Here is a 17,863-nt window from a genome sequence, read left to right as displayed (position 1 = left end):
TCTATTCTTTACTATTCTAATCTTTTCTATTTAAATTTGAATTTATTCTATATGAATTTCAAGTTTCAGAAGATGGCTATATATATATAAATTATATATATATATATATATATATATATAGATATATATATATATATAGATATATATATCTATATATATATATATCTATATATATATATATATATATAGATATATATATATATAGATATATATATATATATAAATATAAATATATACACACATATATATATATATATGTAATATTTATATATATAGCCATCTTCTGAAATTTGAAATTCATATAGAATGAATTCAAATTTGAATAGAAAAAAATAGAATAGAATAGAGTAACAATAGAACAGAATAGAATAAATAATAATATATATATAATTATTATAATTTTTTTTTGTAAACGCTATAACTTTTGCGCAAAACAATCAATAAACGCTTATTGCGATTTTTTTTTTACCAAAAATATGTAGAAGAATACGTGTCGGCCTAAACTGAGGAAAAAAAAATTTTTTTATATATTTTTGGGGGATATTTATTATAGCAAAATCTAAAAAAAAAAAGTTTTTTTTTTAAATTGTCACTCTTATTTTGTTTATAGCTCAAAAAATAAAAAACCCAGGGGTGATCAAATACCACCAAAATAAAGCTCCACTTTAGCCATAATACTGCTGGTGATTCGGCTCTCAGGATAAAGGTTTTATGCAAAGCAAGCAAAGAAAAAATAGATCATTGTGCAGTGAACTTATTAGATAGTACATAAGCAAAACAGGGACATGAGATACACTCACAAACTCCCGGTCTATTAGAAGCATTCAAATATGCAGATTGCAGTCAGCCACTGTGGACAAGGTTTCCCATACAGAAACAGCTGCTGTTAACCTTCAGGTGTATTGCAATAGCCAGCAGTATTATGGCTAAAGTGGGATACAAGAAAAACTAAATATCCTGATACAAACGATCTAACCCAGTGAGTCAATCAATCTGGATTAAGGGAAGGAACTGTTTAATTATTTTTACTTTCCCCCACTATTTATCTCTGCCTGGACACTGTACACAGAGTGTTATTATTATTTTATTTATATTCACCGTCACATCACCAATTTGAAGATTTATTTTGGCAATTTTAACACATGTATTAGCACCATAATTATTTATTTATTTTATTCACATGTATGCATTTTTATTCCTGGATTTAAGCTTAGTCGCAGCAGCATATTGTGCACTATTTATTTAAAGCGCATCAATTTTATATTTAGTACTATTTGTTTGGTTATCTGATCACCCTATATTGATAGCAGCTTTAATTTACTGATTTTTTCATAGCACTAACTATATTGGTATATATATATATATATATATATATATATATATATATATATATATATATTTTTTAAGCACAATTTATTTATATCACACATATCTATCCACATCAGCGCTTGGTTTTTATTCATTTTTTTAATCACCGTCACCAAGACTTTTGAAAAGGTTCTCGGGGCCAAACTGAGGCCTAAGGGTAGACATTTTAACTGAAAATGGCTGCCACTGAAGTGGAACCTAAGATACCGCTAGTGAGCTGCGGCCACTGGGATGTGAAAGTAGGCATTTTCGAGATCTATCGAGATCATCCAATCGTTTCTTTGTACTACCACGGATATGGTCCTGAGTGACTCGATGCAAAAGTTTCTTGTTTGAGAAAGGTAATTAGGTGTTTGAGGTCCAGGACGGGGCGCCACTTGCCAGAAGACTTCTGTACCAGAATTAAAGGGGAATAGACGCCCCTGCTTTCTTCTGATCTCTGATCCAGAACTATAGCCTGCAGATTTAGCAACTCTGAAACGTAGGATTCTAGCAACAGTCACTTCTCTGAGGAGGCCGGGATCTCCTTTGAGACAAAAAAACTTGCTGGAGGCGGACTTTCGAGGCAAAATCCCTCGTGAACCACTTGCAGGACCCATGCATCCAATATCCAGTGGCCAGCCTTGCCCCCCCTGGCAACATCTGGGTGGGCAACCCTTCAGAAAAACTTGGTAGTAGTCTTGGGGAGCTGAGAGGCCTTGGACTTTGATTGATCCCGAAAGGAGCTGCATGGGCGTCATGAGAAACAGTAAAATTCTTTACTCGGGCGGTAGGATCTTGCGTTTCTGAACTGCTCCGGAGACCTCCTGTTTGTGCGAAAGGACTGCGTGCGACGCCTTCGGTCCTGGGGAAGGTGGCCAGATTTCCCCCCAGTCACCCAACGTATTGCATCCTCCAGAGTTTTCCCAAAGAGTGTTCCTCCTGCACATGGGATAGAACAAAGGACTTGTTTAGAGGCAGAGTCCGCAGTACAGTGCTTCAACCATGAGGCTCGTCTGGCCGTGATGGAATGTGCCATAATTCGTGAAACGAACCTCACTAGATCTATAGCGGCCTCCACTATGAACTCTGCAGCCAACCTGAGGCTCTGGAGGCTAGAAGAAACTGACCCTTCTTCGCTCTGAGATCTAAGAGCCAACTCCACGTTTGAGGACCATACTTTATTGGCCCTTGCGACAGAAGTTAGGGCAAAAGCCGGACTACAGGCTGTCCCTGCTGTAGAGAACACCCTCTAGAGGTCTGAATCAGCCCTCCTTTCCATGGAGTCCTTGAACGATACGGTTTCCTCCAAAGGCAGAGTAATATGCCTTGCCAAGTCTTGCAAAGATGCGTCCACTTTCAGAGACGTATTCCAGGCTTCTAGATCTGATGGTCAGAATGGATAAAGTTTCTTCACCCTATTCTGAAATGCTGGCTTCCTATCAGGCTTGGCCCACTCATCTTCTATTAGCTCTTTTATCTCCTCCATAAGAGGAAACTTTGGAAGATCCTTCTTTAAGTTAGGATAATACTTTTGGTCCTGAGAAACCGAGGTAACCTCCTCCCATTCAATAGCCTGCTTAACCGTTGTAATAAAAGCAGAAATCAAGGAAAAGTCAAACGAAAATGAATCTAGTCCATCTTGTGCCCCTTGAGAGTCCGCATCAGACCCGCTGGTAACTAGCCCAGGTTCTGGAAAATCGTCTTCCGGCATCGCCTGGCTCGTAGATCTACTCCTCCTGGAGGAGGCGGGCAAAAGATCCTTTATACTATCCTGAACTGCTTCCTTAATGTACTGCTTGATATCCTTATTTACCGCTTGGCTGGATTGAGAGGCTTCCCTGAAGCACGATTCACACAATTGTTTGGCTGACATAGATACTCCTTCACAAGCCTAGCAGACACTGTCTTCTGGACCCGTAGGATCCACCACTCCTCTACCCTTAGATGAGCCCGTATGGAAATGTCTGGAAGATGGGCCGAGTGAAACAGAAGGGGATGTATGATGAACATGGTGCCGCCTGAACTTTACTTTTGAATGGGAAGGACGTGGAGATGGTGAATGACGATCGCTGGATGAGGATATCAGCCTTTTGCGATTCTTGTGTGAAGAGCCTCTCCTCATGCAATAAGGAAGGACTGCTCAATATAAAATGAGGAAGAAAGGACTACACAGGAATCCATAAGCAGCCCCTACCTTTCCGTAGTCTTCAGTGCCTCATCCTCAGGAGCTGGCAAACTCATCCTGGGATATGAAGAAGGAAGAAGGAGGAGTGGAAGATCAAAGTTAACCCCACTAAACAGAAAGATAGAAGTAATGCCAACCTGCAACACTCACCAGAAATACAGGTAGCAGAGCACAGGCAGGCAGTAATCTAGTAATGCAGATTCCTTTCTAGCAGTAAAAGACAAGTGCAGGCTGTAGGAAGATACCAGAGGTTAGCAGAGGGCATGCCATCCAATATCCCAGCATGGCCATGGCTGATATTCTTACCCAGCACACAAAACCTTTCAGCCAGGGCTGCAGCAACAGTATAAATGCAGCACCGATGCTTTAAAAGGGTGCACCCCCCAGCTCGGCCAATGAGAATCCAGCGTTCTCAGCCAATCAGGATCCCGGGCCCACGACCAATCAGAGACGGTGCCCTGACGTCATCAATCTGCGCTGCAGGAAAGCCGAGGAGAGAGGAGGAGCCTCGAGTGCACCAACAGCCTGCCCATAGAAGCTAATGAACTAACTGTCCTGCTAACCAGTGTGAAACGCATGCTGGCTGCACGAGAAGAGAGAGTTATAGAAGGAGAGGGGATAGAGAGAGCCCAGGATGGAAGCCCTAATCTCACCTAAGGCTTGTTGCATTGTATGTGGCTGCTCTTACCCCGCCACCAGGAGCATCCAATCTCAGGGGGATTTACCCCCAACAAGAGAATTTTCCACCATGGGACCCTCGGTGAGAACAGAATTATCAGGAATGTCCGGAGCAAGGACAAAAAAAGAAAACTGTCACCAGGTACTGCCTGCCATTTATACTAACTATTCAGGAAGGTCCTATTGGGGGTCAAGGGGGTGGAGTTGATGGCATGACGCCGAGCCAGTAAAATTTGTATGCTTGATGATGAGTTTTAACACAAGTTTAAATATGGAGTATATAGATTGTAACACTTAGCGATCACCAAAAATTGCTAAATCTGCAGTTTTCGCCAGAGACTCTGTTCCATTCCTGTAAAGAGTGTTATCCACTTTTTGAAACTCACAAATGACTTCCAATTATGTAGTGGATTTTAGAAATCTGTAATATTAAGTGGGACATAATTCTTTAGTAAGCACAGGGAAATGCAATAACTACTTCTATTATACAGAAATGTGCATTTTTTTTTTTACCTAGCTATTGTAACAGTCCTTAGTGGTATTGGTCATCATAAGTATGACGGTTACAATTCTGGCCAATGGACAAGCCCAAAGGTAGCATCATTTTTAGGGTCAATGGGATCCAATAGGAAAGGAAGGGTTGCATAAATTTCTCATTTTTCTATTCTATTCTTATGTGTCTTCCTTCGTGCCTCTATAATGTAGTAACCCCATCCTGGTGACCACTGGTCCATTATTAGAGTCAGCTTTACCTTTATTAGACATCAAGTGAGGTGCTTCATCTGTTGCAAAACAATTTGTGCATCATTTGCACTTGCCCACTCTTGAAAATATGTCTATATGGGTAGTGGCTGGAGGCATCCAATGTATCCCCATGCCAAATCCAGCGAACAAGCTATACAGAGGATGGCGACCGCTCCAATTTATAACTAGCATTTGCACTTACCAGCTAGCCTGCAAAAAAACAAAACCAAATTGACCCTGTCCAAAATCCATGTTAAAAACAAAGGTTTTAGTTAGCGTGGGGACACGTTGGATGCCTCCAGCAGCCATTGTGCTCTTGCTGGGTGTCCCTATGCCTTTAAGGAGGAGTGGGCTCTCTCCAGGCAAACTGACCTTTAATTTATCCAGTGCTATATATGGTCCAACTTGGAAGACTTTCAAGTTAGGACGCAGTACACAAAGGAGCCTTGACATAGGCACTGCAGCTTCCATATATGTTTGCGAATGTGTGCAACTAAAACTCTGTGTTTAACATGAATTGTTAGACAGGGTCAATTTGTTTTGTAGCAGAAAAAAAATAACTCCTGCGCACAAGTGGATGACCAGACAGGTAGTACAACGACACAGGCCTTGCTGCCCTCAAGGATGGGGAATCCTAATAGACAACGAGAGAGAAGGAAAAAAGGGACGCACCAGCCATGTGCATTATCTTTTGTAAAAATATTTATTGAATAAAATGATAAAAAGAAATTACTCACAAGCAGTTGTAGAAAGAGGCACAATGTGAAAATGCACCGAGAGCTCTGATGAAGAAGGGACGTTCCCTTTGAAACGCGTCAGCTGGTAGTGATGCTTGTGCGTTCCTCCACGACCTTTGGAAGGTTTCGCTCATCCTAGACCGTATGCTGCTAGTCGGTGCATTTTCACATTGTGCCTTTTTCTACAACTGCTTATGAGTAATTTCTTTTTATCATTTTATTCAATAAATATTTTTACAAAAGATAATGCAAATGGCTGGTGCGCCCCTTTTTTCCTTCTCTCAATTTGTTTTGTTTTTGCAGGCTAGCTGGCAAGTTTCCTAGGAATTTCTTGTCTGTTTTTGTTGTGCATTGCCCTTCCATGTGCACCTTACTGCAAAGGCTAGTTATAAATTGGGGTGGTTGCCATTTTTTTGTATAAATGTCCTGTTGACAGTTAAACTGGAATTATAGGCAAAACTTTTTATTTTTATTTTGGATAGACCAAGGGAGGAGTATAACCACTGACAGATTTTTTTTCATCATCTGTGTCCCATTGCGGAGATTCCCTTTCACTTCCTGTCCCATAACCAAACAGGAAGTGAGAGGAAATCCTTGCAAATTAAGGGAATTCTTTGGCAACCCCTAGGTTATCAGAACTAGTGTCCCCATTGGAAGATTTCCTCTTTTCTGGGGACAATCCAAAATTTGGGATTTTCTTTTACTTTCACTTTTAATAATAATGGTAAAAATAATAAAGGTGAATCTCCCTAACAGGGGGCACAGACAGCAATAAAAACCTGACAGGTGTTCTAATCCCTCTCCTCCCTTTCCAAAACTAAATGAAAAAGGTTTGCTTTTAGATATAGAGTACTTTAACATAGCATTCTAAGCTTCTATCCAAACCTCTACCAGTCTCCATATTCAGCAGTTTGCATTTCTCTCTACACTTTAAGAGCTTTATCAGAAAAGCCCACATTTAGGGCCTGTGACCCTGGTTTCTTTACTCACACTAGTGACTCTAGCATTTTTACCACCACTTCTTTATTTTACAATACCAACTGATTTGGCCCTTCTGGGGTTACATATAGGATTTCTGATACATTCCAAGGGGTACTGTACAAGGTTTGTCTACAGCCAAGGCTTTATCTATAAGCTGGACAGCAGCTTCTTGAACTTTAATAGCAAAAATGCTTACTGTCACACTGTTATGCCCCGTACACACGGTCGGACTTTGTTCGGACATTCCGACAACAAAATCCTAGATTTTTTCCGACGGATGTTGGCTCAAATTTGTCTTGCATACACACGGTCACACAACGTTGTCGGAAAATCCAATCGTTCTAAACGCGGTGACGTAAAACACGTATGTCGGGACTATCAACGGGGCAGTGGCCAATAGCTTTCATCAATTTATTTATTCTGAGCATGCGTGGCACTTTGTTCGTCGGATTTGTGTACACACGATCGGAATTTCAGACAACGGATTTTGTTATCGGAAAATTTTATATCCTGCTCTCAAACTTTGTGTGTCGGAAAATCCAATGGAAAATGTGTGATGGAGCCTACACACGGTCGGAATTTCCGACAACAAGGTCCTATCACACATTTTCCGTCGGAAAATCCGACCGTGTGTACGGGGCATTACACTGAGAGGCCTCCAACATCTCTGATTTCTTAACACCAACAGACCTTTAGGGTGTCTTCCACAAATAAAATTATCTTGAGCAAGCCAGCAGTTGACTGTAAGACCTCTTTTATCATCATTGGGTACTTCCACCAGCTTCCTGCCCAGGCCAATTTTCAGGTTTCAGTGCTGTCGCACTTTGAATGACAATTGCGCGGTCATGCAACACTGTACCCAAACTAAACTTTTATCATTTTTTGAGACAGATAGAGCTTTCTTTTGGTGGTATTTAATCACCAATGGGTTTTTTATCTTTTGCTAAACAAACAGAAAAAGATGGAAAATTATAAAATGTTGTAAATAAGTAGTTTTTGTCCTTTGCTGATGTGCGCTGATGGGGCTGCACTGATATGCTGCACTGATGGGCACTGGTAGGCTGCACTGATGGGCACTGATAAGGGGCACTAATGGGCACTGATAGGGGGGCACTAATGGGCACTGATGAAGCGGCATTGATGAGCACTGATAGGCAGCACTGATGGGGACTGATAGGCAACACTAATGGGCACTTATAGGTGGCACTTATGGACACTAATAGGTGGCAATGTTAGGTGGCAATAATTGTCACTGACAGGCATCACTGATGGGCACTGATTGGGAGCACTGGTGGGCACCGATTGGCAGCACTGGTGGGCACTGTTGAGGCTGCACTGATCATCGGGACCCCCTGTGGGGATTTGACAGTTTTCTCTCCTATCCTCACACGCTGTCAGCATGAGGGGAGTATTGCTGATAACCAGCAAATCCTGTTTACATCTGTGATCAGCTGTGTCCAACCACTGGACACAGCTGATCATGTGGTAAAGAGCCTCCGTGATTGGCTCTTTACTCTGATGTGTGATCAGCTGCATCCAAAGGGCGCAGCGATCACAGATCACTGCTGATGTGTGCCGCAGGGGGCGCTCAGGCAGTGCGAGCATGGGAAGATGTCATATGACAGCCCCCTGGCAAAGTGCGGCCGTGCTGTAGCCGTCATTCGGCTATAGCGCAGTTGCAAAGGGGTTAATAAATATTATACCAAATGGTCTCAAACTTTTCCACCCATGTTTAGTACAGTGTGATGATGGCACTCACAGCTCTACCCTGCATGGAGATTTTATAGCCTGTGAGGCAACAATCTAAGAGCCACCAGACTGAGAGTGATCTTCATAGAGTCAGTTAACTCCACACTTAACTCCCCGCTTAACCCTTTACAAACACAAACAATAGCTGTCACCATGTGGAAACACACACTGTTTAGACAATCTTTTAAAGAAACTCTGACATTAGGAAATTACACCCACCCACGTCAGACAGAGGTGAGTTTAAAATGTGGTAGCTTCTTTCAAAAAGCAAAAATTCTTTAATTTCTGATTTAGAGTATTAGAGATAAAGCTTATAGATTTTTAAATATTGTTTAATGAATAGACAGGAAAATAGTACAAGAAAAATAGTTACTGAGGGGCGTGGCGTCCGAGCCCGAAGATGGCCGTTTAGCTTCCGAGCTCCGCCACACTGCCGGGGGAATCCGCTTCCATCCGACTCATCGGAGCTTAATATAGCACCAGAGGAGAAGAAAAGAACCTCCGTTGCAGCTCCTTAAGCTGCCAGGGTACTTCTCCACCTCAGCGCGGCCTCATCAAAATGGCGCCCAGCCAGAGCGTAGGACTAAACAGACCGCATCCACCATCTATCCGCCGGACTAAGCGGCACCGATCCAGAGTATCCGCACAGTGAATCGTCCTCAGCGGCATCTACCCCCACTACCAGGAGCCCTGTTAAGTCCAGAGAGAGGACATCCTCTCCACAGGGAAATCGGCCGCAGCAAGACATGGAGGTGAGCGCCCACACTACCTCACATTCTCAGGCCTCAGCAGCCCCAGACCCCATAGCGGGATTCCCTACATCAGGGCAGCCTGTTTCAGACACTGTACTCAAAGAGATGCTAATGTCCCTGAGGTCATCTCTACATCAAGATATGCTGCACACAGTACAAAAATGTCAGGCAGAAGTACATTCACTGGGAGAAAGGGTAAATCAGATTGAGAACACTTTGGACTCACATGCATCCTCTTTCAATAAAATGGTGGATGCTCATACCACCCACTCAGATGAAATTTCCTGGATCAAAGATAAATTATCTGACCTTTGAAGACAGATCCAGGAGGAATAACCAAAATAAGAGGCATTCCTGAATCCATCCCTGCGCTACAACTACCGCAATATGTCCAAGAATTATTCACTGCATTGCTTCCCGCACTGTCTGCGCTAGAGCTTACGGTAGATAGAGTGCACAGAATACCGAAACCATCATTTTTACCCAATGACGTACCCAGGGATGTCCTGCTACAGCTAAATTTTTATAAAGCAAAAGAAACCATTTTGGCCTCATTCCATAACCCCGATCAGCGCCCACCTCAATATGCCTCTCTACAACTACTCCCTGATCTATCTAGGCATACCCTCCAGAAACGCCGTCATTTAGCCACCATTACTAAAACGCTACGCAACCATCACATACTACACAGGTGGAAATATCCTGCTGCGCTCTCCATCACACATAATGGCACGACTACTGTTCCATGGACTACTACCATGGAAGAGGGTCTGCATATCCTCAGGCAATGGGGAATACTGTCAGAAGCATCTCCGTCTCCTATTCAAGTTGACTCTCCCCCATACATGCAGGCAGACTGGCAGGTGGTGGCACGAAAGAAGAGTGACAAAAAATCTTCTCAACTGAAAGATCGCTCCTAATCGATTTGCTCAATCCTTATGTCTACACTCCCCCGGTGAAGGCACACTTGGAAATATTTCCAATACCCCTCAACCTTATTGAACAGTGTTTATGGATCAAGAATCCCCCTGCGGATTCTCCTATCACCTTGTAACCTTTCTTTTTTCTCCCTTTAATTTGTTTTGTTATTTGTATTTCATTGTTTTTATGGATCAACAACCATTTGCAGAGCCATACCCAACTACGCTATTATGGAAAGGAACCTGCAACTTTAGCAATTCACCTGTCCGCTTCGAGGGATACTCCAGAAGGAAAGCCACTCCGGAACAGAAGTCATCCATCTCCAAGCGGCCAGCCACCTCTCACCACAAGCGTGAGTACTATCACCCCTCGACATATAGCATACCTTCCAATATACCCCATGCCAGTTAAACTACTCTCTATCAACGCCCATGGCTTAAACCACCCAGCCAAGAGAGCATCTCTTTGGAAAGAAGCTGACTCTTTCCAATGCGATATTCTATGCGTCCAAGAGACACACTTCCACCATGCAGCCTCACCAAATTGCTCTCATAGAAATTTCCAACACTACTTCTTCTCCAGTATGAATGCGAAAAAGAGAGGGGTTATGGTGGCTATCAAAGACTCTATATCGTTTTAACTTCACTCCGAAATATCCAACCTAGCGGACCGATACCTCATTATTGTATGTGATATTAATTCCACCCGTTATACTCTTGTGAACGTATATGTTCCCAATACCAAACAAATTAACTTCCTGAACAGATTAATGAAAAAGCTGAAAAGAATCCAGCACGGTTTCCTTATAATTTGTGGAGACTTTACTGTTACTCCTGATCCACGCATGGACTCTACCTCGACTCATTCCAAAAGATCTCCCTCTCTAAATTTTTTCCTACGATCGCATGATCTGTTCGATAGCTGGCGCTGCACGCATGCTAATGAACGAGACTTCACATTTTATTCTCATAGACATTGCATTTACTCGGGGATCGATCTGGTCCTAATGGACAAGTGGTTGCTTCAAAAAGTGACTCAAATTAAAATCAATAACATTACTTGGTCGGATCACGCCTCTATCCTCCTGACTCTAGGGGATAAATATCCTAATAACGGGGCATTCATATGGCGTGCCAGCCCTCAAGTAATACAAACAACAGCCACCAAGACACTTTTAGAAAACCACTTGTCTGATTACTTCCAGATCAATTCCTCTTCTACAAATGATCTGTTTGTACTTTGGAATGCCCACAAGGCGTACATTAGAGGTATATTTATTCAATTAGCCACAAAACTTAAAAAACAGAGACAGCAGTGGCTTTATACTCTTCTTACAGATATCAGATTCCTAGAGGATCTAGATAAAAAAAACCCTACACGCCAAGTTAGTAAAAAACTGACGGCTCTGCGACACGATCTCAGATTAGAATTGCTTCATTCCTTTGAGCAAAGGGAACGACGACTTAAAATGTCATTCCATTCGACCAGTAACAAAGCTGGAAAAGAATTAGCTCTCAAACTACAAGGCCAACGCTTCAAAACTAAAATACCTTACATCAGCCCTACCTCAAACAAAAAGTATTTGATCCCCAAAGTATTGCCAATGCATTTAGCGAATACTACGGGTCCCTTTGCAACCTTAATCAAGCCAGTCATATTGACCAGCCATCACAATCAGCTATAAATGATTTCTTAAAAGATATTAATTTACCTAAACTCTCCACAAATTCAAGCCTTAAATTCCCCTTTCTCATTATCTGAGTTAATGAAAGTTATCAACACTCTCCCCAGCAATAAGTCACCTGGGCCAGATGGTCTGACAGGGGAATACTACAAGACTTTTAAACATTATTTAGGGCCACACCTCCTTAAGGTATTTGAAGCCGCTGCTGCCTCATCCTCTTTTCCATCTGAGATGCTAGAAGCATTAATAGTTACATTGCCTAAACAAGGGAAGACACCGGATGCTCCTCAAAACTTTAGACCGATTTCCTTATTGAATACCGATCTAAAGCTTTATGCTAAAATGATAGCAATAAGACTAATTAACATTCTCCCTACTATAATCGATCCAGATCAATCTGGATTCACCAAGGTCGGGACGCCTTCTCTGCTTCTTGCTCTAGATGCAGAGAAGGTGTTTGACAGAGTACATTGGACATATCTCGCAACCACAATGGAAAAATTTGGATTCACAGGCCGTATACTATTTGCAATATTATCTCTATATACCTCACCATCAGCCCCGGTATACACTTCAGGTATGCTATCTAAACCTTTCAAGATCACAAATGGCACCCACCAAGGCTGTCCACTATCCCCCCTCATTTTCAACATCTTAATGATACCCCTAGCAACCAGAATAAGGCAAAATCCTAATATACAAGGATTTTTCATCAATAACCGCAAACATGTCATAAGTCTCTTTGCAGATGATGTGATCCTTATGTTAACTAATCCGGTGTCTTCCCTGCAACATGTTTCTCAACTAGTACATGAATATGGTATGATATCATATTATAAAGTAAACAAAACCAAATCTTATATGTTAACTAATCCGGTGTCTTCCCTGCAACATGTTTCTCAACTAGTACATGAATATGGTATGATATCATATTATAAAGTAAACAAAACCAAATCTTATATATTAGATCTTGGTGTAGCAGCACATGATAGAACAATTCTGCAAAACAGATACCCGTATGTATGGGACTCCCAAGAAATAACTTACTTAGGATTTAAATTAACATCCCAACCTACACAACTATTTCATGCTAATTACCTTTCGATGATACGTTCATTAAGTATGAGTCTCCAGTCCATAAGCAAACACACATTGTCTTGGTCAGGTAGGCTGGCCGCCTTTAAAATGCAAATTCTGCCGCAAGTACTCTATACAGGCATACCCCACTTTTAAGTACACAATGGGCTTTATTTACTAAAGCTGGAAAGTGTAAAATCAGGCTCACGTCTGCATATAAACCAATGAGCTTCTAGGTTTTATTACCAAAGCTTAATTGAACAAGCTGGGGTTAGAAGCTCATTGGTTTCTATGCAGAACTGAGCCTGATTTTGCACTTTCCAACTTTAGTAAATAAACCCCATTGTGTACTTAAAAGTGGGGTATGCCTGTATATATCGAACAGTTCCCATTCCAGTCCCTCAACATCACTTCCATACTTTACAATCCATATTTTCTAGATATTTATGGGAAGGTAAAAAAGCCAGAAGCGCTCTAACCAATCTCCGCAAAACAAAAACAGCAGGAGGGGTTGGCCTACCGATATTTGCTGACTATCATTTAGCTGCAATCCTAGCACAACTAAGAGGGTGGTTTCCCCACCACCAAATGCCACTTTGGTGCACTATTGAACAATCTACAATACCAGGAGGCAACATCTATGATTATTTGTTAGCTTATCTGCATCTTAAATCCAAACCTTCTGACCTCCCTCTCCTGATTCTAGCAACACTAAACTCATGGAAGACCTTGATAACTACCAAATCTAGATCTTCTCCTACCATATCTCTGTCAATCCCTATCTCAACATTAGCTCTACTGATTCCAGACATACCCTTGACTAAGTGGATAGCGAAGGGAATACAATGGTTTCGGACCTACACTCAGGCACTAACGCAAGATCGTTTGACGATTTACAATCGTCATATGACTTACCTATTTCAGAACGATTCCAACATTTCAGAATTGCTTCTTATCTCAAAACACATGACATCAATTACAACTTATCTTGGCAGATTCATGTATACCTTACTGCCAGACTACCTCGTAAGGAGGTATATCATGATTTTATACTTATCTTCATGATAAAAAACATATTCACCAAGACGAACTCCATGCTAGCATGGGAAAGAGACCTTAACGACTCCTTTTCCCCACAACAATGGCACAAGGCTTTGCAACACATACACTCGGCTACCAAAAGCACCAACCTATGGGAACTCTCACATAAAATTACACAACGCTGGTATTTAACACCCTATCGATTAGCTAAATTTGACCGCTCCACACCTTCCACCTGTTGGAGGAACTGTGGGCAACCGGGCACTATCTATCACATCCTATGGGGATGTGAACACCTAACCTCATATTGGTCCCACATCTTCAAAATCCTACATCAAACAATGGATCTAAATATACATAACTCCGCTTCCTTAGCTATCCTAAACATAGGTATAGAAGATATCCCACCATTATATAGACAATTTACTATTCACTTATTCCTAGCAGCCAAATTAGTAATACTAAGAAAATGGAGATCTTTAAACCCTCCAGAGATAGAAGAGACTGTAACCACATTATCTTTGCATTACACTTATGAGAAGATGCTAGCATCCACTAGTGGAAAGTATGACACATTTCTTCCACGCTGGCAACGTTGGATGAAATGGTACGATACTCATCGTAAATGAATAAAATCTCACTTAATATCACTAGGGTGAATTATCTCATGATTTTCTGCTCTTTAAGACCCATATCCTTCCTTTTCCATATGGCCTCTGAATTGATCCTGTATAGTATACATTTTAGTTACTTTTTACTAGTTATGAGCTATACGCTCTTGTTACATGAATACTAACAGATATAAACTGGTTAATATTGCTGCTGACACACAGGCATGTAGAGGCTGTTCCTCCACTGGGCCACAGTTAGTTCCCAAATGGGGTGACTAGTGGAGGAATATAGTCTCTCCTGCCTTGCTCTACTCCTCATAATTCAGGGAATTGTATTAAGACTGCAAAGTTATATGAATCTGTTAGTCTCTATTGTTTATATTTCGGTTTACGATATCTACTGCTATATGTAAATATGATGTATATCTTTGTAAACTGACAAAATTTGAATAAAAATGTATTCAAAAAAAAAAAAAAAAAAAGAAAAATAGTTACAGAAAAACAGACAATAACAAAAGTAAAACCAATGGCAATCAAAGTGAAAGTACCTAAATTGGACCTTCACCAAAGCTTTCATTTCCTCTCCCTTGGGCCGAGTCAGAAATGGCAGGTGTTTTTTTTTTTCAGGAAGCTGGTTCCTTTTTTTCATAGAACCTGCTCCCACTTCCCCACTCCTGACCTAGGCTAAGATCTGAGGGGTGAGAGAAAGGAGTACTAAAACATTTATGATATTTTCAGGTAAACCCACGCTCCCAGACAGATTTCTAAATGCAGTCATATTTTCATAGGGCCATATGTTACAGTCTGATAAACAATATATTATTACATAGCATTAAACCACAATTTAATAAAGACTAATCATAATGACTTGTTCCATCAGCTTCCTGCATTTCTTAGTATGGGTGTGTTTAGTAAAGGAGTATGACTGGAAGTTTGGTCCTGGCATTGAGAAATACCAAGACGGGAATGTGAATTGTTTTGAAATGGCTTTAAGATGGGAAGTTACAGCAGGTTATAAAAACAACATACCCAGGAAAGTTAATCTTTTCTGATAGCCATTAGCCAGTTATGTCTAATGGAAGTTATGACCTCCACTTACAACAACCTAATTAGATGTCTTTGAGGTTTTGCAGACTCTGGGCCAAAAGAATTTATGCAACTTGAACTGCTTAATAGATACCTAATATGTCACCTAATGGGGTTTTATGACCTAGGCAACATGTTGTATTCTAGTGTGGGGAATTGCGGTCTGGTCTGTGTCTCTTTTTGTCAGCATAGACACCGGATTAAAATATAAATGTTTTGTCCAAGACACCACTTGCAACCCAACTTCCCCCTTCTCCCTACTCAGTTTGGGGTCCGTCAGACCTCATTATCTTCATGTGCAGTTTTTAACATATTATTTAAAGTATGGGTTCTCCACAGCACTATGCCATCCACCAGAGGAGGCGATACAGAAGTATATAGTTGCAGAACATTTAACAGTTTACAATTTCTGTCAACATGTCTGTCATGAAAGGGTGCCTCAAATTTATGACTAGGATGACAAAGAGGGCTGAGTATGAGGAGAGACTCATTTGCTGATGTTCTAGAGGATGTGTTTCTTAGAGGAACTCCTCGTAGCTGGAGGTAACCTCTACCATAACCAACACAATAGTCCAGTGAACCCCAAGGGTGTTGCCATGCACCTTATCCATTACCATGGGCGTCCACAGGTAGCGGCAGGGGGGGTCAAGTGCCCCCCTGGAATCAAGGATAGGATCTTAAATTCAGCACAGTTGCGTCACTAACGGGTGTGGATGGCCCGCACCTGGGTGCAACCCGCCAGTGGGGTGACACCATCAAGGTGCTGTCAAGCCCTCCCATCAGTGTAGTGTGACTTCAGCTATTTTCCTTGCTCAGTCCAGCAGAGAACTCGGCGGCGCTGTGACAGGAGAAAGGTGAGCTGCGGGCTGTCAGAGGTTTCTCCCACTCGCCCCCCCTTCTCCCGTCAGAGAGAAGAGACGGTGGCTCTCACCAGGTTCCCCACCTAGCTTCCTGCCCACTTCGTTCCTTCCTTATTGGCCATAACTGAGGGCCAATCAAAGGAGACTAGGAGAGGAGAGCATCATGGGACATGTAGTCCCAAAGATTGGCGACCCCATTTTCCACAAGGGAGGAGGCAACAGCACGATCAAGAGAGAGATAGAGAGATTGCAGCCTGCAAAAAAGCTGAGGGAGAGAGCACTACAGGACAAAGAACGAGGAGTGTGCTGGGCAGAAGTCAGAGATAGAGCCACACTGCCCAGCGCCACCAGAGAGAGAGCCGCGCTGCCCAGTGCCACCAGAGAGAGCCACTCTGCTCAGCACCACCAGAGAGAGAAAGACTGAGCCACTACCAGGGTACAGACATGCTACACTACTGACCAGAGTCGCTCCTGGGAAACCCAGAGTGAGCGATCGTCCAGCTGAAGGGATCACTGCTGTAGTTTCGCTGGGTCTGGTAAGAGAGGCTGTTGACCCTTTTCCATTACCCATCCTAGGAACTGTATCACGTCTGCAGTCTCTGACCATGATAATGTAATAATGACATTGTTGAAAAGGGGCGGTGCATGGGTGACCCCAAAATGATGCCCCCCCCTGAAAAAAGTTCTGCGGACACCCATGTCCACTACCACCACTTACATACAGTGAGCTGATACAAAACCTTGTCTGGGACATTGTCAGCTTGGTAAACCACATATTTAAACTCAGCACATTAAATTTACTCATTTTCAACATTACAAGTCTGTAGCCCTTCATTTAACCCATGCATACTCTCTTCTGTTTTTGAGGGTGCCCTCTCACCTACTAGGATAGCACCAATATAGTCCTGAGGATGACTTTTCTTCAACTAAGGATTGCTGGCATTTCCAACTGAGCCAGAAGTTTTCTCCTAAAAGAATTTACCCTTTAAGGTTGTCAACTCGACCCACCAGTTAGTAGGATACCCAAAAATTTACCAGAAGAAAAGGCTGTAGAGATTCTGATGTTCTTTTTGGCCATATTTCCTGCACTTCAATACTCTCACAAAAGTTAAAAAGATTTTTTTTTTAAAGACGTAATTTTTGTAAGTAATGTGATAGTACAAGGCCCTGCCACTGTGGAAATTTAGGAGAAAGTAACATAGGGGTTGTACATATGCAGAGTACGAGACTCCAGAATATCAGTTCTGAGCGGAGAAAGGTGGTTATTCATGATTCTTTGGGTTTGTAACTCGTGGATCAGGGTCTGGAGCTCAAAGATTTCAAAATGCCTTGGGTGGGAAGAAATCTCCAAACCAGTGTCCAGGTTTTACCAAAGACCAGGTCCACACAACCCTTATAATTATAATT

The sequence above is a fragment of the Aquarana catesbeiana genome, linkage group LG04 (assembly GCF_042186555.1).
Source record: "Aquarana catesbeiana isolate 2022-GZ linkage group LG04, ASM4218655v1, whole genome shotgun sequence".
Classification (NCBI taxonomy): Eukaryota; Metazoa; Chordata; class Amphibia; order Anura; family Ranidae; genus Aquarana; species Aquarana catesbeiana.
Note: the sequence above shows the minus strand (reverse complement) of the source record.